This window comes from Ascaphus truei, chromosome 19 (genome assembly GCF_040206685.1).
Source record: "Ascaphus truei isolate aAscTru1 chromosome 19, aAscTru1.hap1, whole genome shotgun sequence".
Lineage (NCBI taxonomy): Eukaryota > Metazoa > Chordata > Amphibia > Anura > Ascaphidae > Ascaphus > Ascaphus truei.
The window spans coordinates 34,554,781-34,558,816 of record NC_134501.1 but is presented as its reverse complement, the minus strand read 5'-3'; the positions used below and the strand labels follow the sequence as shown (position 1 = coordinate 34,558,816).

The 4,036-nt window shown below is 38.7% G+C and overlaps 2 non-coding genes across 2 annotated transcripts; both read right to left on the bottom strand.

The window, feature by feature from the left end:
• Nucleotides 1-2,447: 2,447 nt before the first annotated feature.
• TRNAA-CGC (transfer RNA alanine (anticodon CGC)) lies at nucleotides 2,448-2,519 on the bottom strand. The gene has a single exon. It is a non-coding gene; the product is annotated as a tRNA-Ala (tRNA).
• Nucleotides 2,520-3,761: 1,242 nt separating this feature from the next.
• TRNAA-CGC (transfer RNA alanine (anticodon CGC)) lies at nucleotides 3,762-3,833 on the bottom strand. Its single transcript has one exon. It is a non-coding gene; the product is annotated as a tRNA-Ala (tRNA).
• Between the last annotated feature and the right edge of the window lie 203 nt (nucleotides 3,834-4,036).

Here is a 4,036-nt window from a genome sequence, read left to right as displayed (position 1 = left end):
AGAAAAAGTAAGAATGACAAAAAGTGGTAATTTACTGCATCAACAACATGAATCAGATAATGTTTTTTTTAACTCTCAATTTCACAGTGCTGTGCAAATCAGATTTACATTAACAAATTCGACAAGGGATTATCGCAAGCGTTACCGTAAATAAAGTCTCAAAGCGTTGGGGGGTGGATGGGTGAGTCATGCGCAGTACTCATCAGCTAGCTCCCTTCCCAAAGAGGATTACAGAGACTCAAAGCCAACAATAGGAAAATTAATGAATGGTAGACACGCAGGCGCAGAGAGCTGATGCTCGACTAGGGACGGATTAAAAACACAATGACAAGCTTTAGAAACGGAATGACTGTAGAGGTGTGGATAAGAAAAAGGTTCAAATCCTTGAGCGAGCCTTGTGTGTGTGCGTGGGGGAGGGGGGTACAGGGTACAGCTCCATGAAGGATTAGCTGTACTGCAGTTCAAAGAAATGACATATTTTCAAAAGGCAGGTCATCATAATAATTTGATCCCCACCCCCACCCCCAAATACATAAAAAGCACACAAATCAACCATGTGCAGTCAGTCAAACGCACAGTGTCACAGTAAAAAGCTGCAGCACAGATTGAATATCGTAATGTCAAGATGGCTTAGGCAGGCTTGTGTAGAAAATTAAAATAAAAAATGAGGAGAGAAAAATATATATATATTATTTGGTCAATCAGCCATGAACTTCGCAAGCAAGCAGTGGTTAGGTTATAGACGCATGCGCAGTAATCATCAGCTATGCACTGTAGCTCCCATCTCAAAGAGGATTACACACAGGTGCAGAAAGCTGATGCTCGGTTAGGGACGGATTAAAAACACAATAACAAGCTTTAGAAACGTAATGGCTCTGTAGAGGTGTGGATAAGAAAGAGGTTCAAATCCTTGAGCGAGCCTTGTGTGTGTGCGTGGGGGAGGGGGGAGGAGGGTACAGCTGCATGAAGAATCAGCTGTACTGCAGTTCAAAGAAATGACATATTTTCAAAAGGCAGATCATCATAATAATTTGATTCCCACACCCCCAAATACATAAAAAGCACACAAATCAACCATGTGCAGTCTGTCAAACGCACAGTGTCGCAGTCAAAAGCTGCAGCACAGATTGAATATCGTAATGCTAAGATGGCTTAGGCAGGCTTGTGGAGAAAATTAAAATAAAAAATGAGGAGAAAAAAACAAATATATTTTTTTGGTCACTTACTCTTGAACTTCGCAAGCAAGCAGTGGTGAAGTTACAGACGCATGCGCAGTAATCACCAGCTATATAGCAAGCAAGAATGTGATTGAAACCAGAAAGACACACATTCAAAGGAATGGTGTGGGAGAGGTGTACTGCACTGTAGATAAGATAAGAAGTTGAAATACTGCAGTGCAGTACAGTAAAATATCCTGTGTGTGTGCCGGGGCGAGCAAGGGGAGAGCGCCGTACTGTAGATAAGATAAGAAGTTGAAATACTACAGTGCAGTGCAGTAAATTAGACTGTGTGTGTGGGGGGCGAGCGAGGGGAGAGAGCTGTGTATGCCGAAATGTGATACTGTTACAGTACACGCCTATGTGTTTAAACAATTTTCAAATGAGACATATAGCATTGCACATGCATGTATAAATATGCAAATTTACCATTACAGCGAGCGCACATGCAGACTGATGTACTGTAGGTTGAACTGCTAAAGTATTAGACTTTGAAGACAACAACTCGTGAATGCCCCCCTGAGTTTTTAGACAGTATTGCTGTATTGCAGACAGTGCTAATGAAATGCTAATATTACGAGCGCTAAAATACTGCAACATATTACGGGGAAAAAAACCATACTGCATCTGCTCGCCGTTATCAAAGTTGCGCCGATTCGGCCGCATTAGGATAAAGGCGGCCGCCACTGTATTGAAGGTTGTTACAATCAGTAGCTTTTATGTATTTATCAGTTTGTACGGTGTTATCCCCTTTAAACACGAAGTCTAAAAAGTGTATTTGTTGATAATCAGCTGTAAGTGTGAACCTAATAGTGTGATGCTTTATATTCAGTTGGTTGGTTCACAAAATCAAGGCAAATAAGTCCTTCCAAACATTGATCCTGATAAGATGACTAGTCATAGAAGACCATATAACTATGAAAGTGTTGTTCCAGAGAGTCTGCTGAAGCTAACCTTTCAGACATTTTACTGTAGGGTTCAGACCAAAACAAACAACTAGTTACTGTGCAATTGTACTTCTTTTCTAAGATATGTTTTTTCTCAAATGAGTCACCATCTTGCCAACAAGTTGTGCTCTTCTCTTACACAAGCAAATATAACAGATGCATGGTGTGTTCAGCAGTTACCGTACCCCTTAAACAGTTACTGGGACTGCTATGTAAATACAGTTAGAGGATGTGTTAGCATTGTAAATGTGTAATTTCAATGTTTTTGTAAGAAGAAAATTAGTGGAGATGCTGGGGTTTGAACCCAGGACCTCATACATGCGAAGCATGCGCTCTACCACTGAGCTACATCCCCTTCTTTTGGTAAAACGTTTTGGTGGCAGCCCAAATAAGTGAATTACACTATTTAGTTTTTTTTAAAATAACATTTAAATGACCTCCCTGTCTGGGAAATGAACCCCTGTTTTATGTGTGATAGGTTGGAAATTATACTAGCATGGATTGTTGGAAGAAATTTTGAAAAAGGTCTGTCCAATGTCTAACAACACAGAATTTTCATAGCACAATCCTGGAGTACATCTCAGTGACAATCATACAAATAGGACATGACATCTAATTAAACAAAAATAGACGTGATGAATCCCCGAAAGTGTACAATGGTGAAACATTTAGTAGGTCCAGAGAGACAATGAAAAAACATCAAAATATAACTGTGAGCAACTATAGTAACACAGAACATAACCAAACAAACCATATATATTTTTAAAGAAAAAGTGATGGGTTCTTAGAAATAATTTTGAACTTAGGATCGCTATTCAATATCTTCCACTGTATTAATACACTGTTTCTAATCTTATTTGATGCGATAGAATAAGGGAAAATCAAGTGTATTAACCTTTTCTATATGTTGGTATAAAATGGTATCAAAATACTCTCTAGCTGCAATTGTACCAGCCATTTCTGTTAGATGTCTTCCAATATTCCTGGGTTCACTTGCAATCCTCTTTAATTACAGACGCTGACTCAAGGGGAAATTGTTCACCAATTCTGGAGAACTATTGAAGGTTGTTACAATCAGTAGCTTTTATGTATTTATCAGTTTGTACGGTGTTATCCCCTTTAAACACGAAGTCTAAAAAGTGTATTTGTTGATAATCAACTGTAAGTGTGAACCTAATAGTGTGATGCTTTGTATTCAGTTGGTTGCTTCACAAAATCAAGGCAAATAAGTCCTTCCGTACATTTATCCTGCTAAGATGACTAGTCATAGAAGACCCTATAACTATGAAAGGGTAGTTCCAGAGAGTCTGCTGAAGCTAACCTTTCAGACATTTTACAGTAGGGTTCAGACCAAAGCAAACAACTAGTTACTGTGCAATTGTACTTCTTTTCAAAGATATGTTTTTTCGCAAATGAATCACCATCTTGCCAACAAGTTGTGCTCTTCTCTTACACAAGCAAATATAACAGATAGATGGTGTGTTCAGCAGTTACCGTACCCCTTAAACAGTTACTGGGACTGCTATGTAAATACAGTTAGAGGATGTGTTTTCATTGTAAATGTGTAATTTCAAAGTTTTTGTAAGAAGAAAAAGAGTGGAGATGCTGGGGATTGAACCCAGGACCTCATATATGCGAAGCATGCGCTCTACCACTGAGCTACATCCCCTTCTTTTGGTAAAATATTTTGGTAAAATGTTTTGGTAAAAAGTTTTGGTAAAACGTTTTGGAGGCAGCCCAAATAAGAGAGTTATACTATTAAGTCATTTTAAAAATAACATTTAATGACCTCCCTGTCTGGGAATCGAACCCCTTTTTTGTGTGTGATGGGTTGGAAATTATACTAGCAATGATTGGTTGGAAGAAATTTTG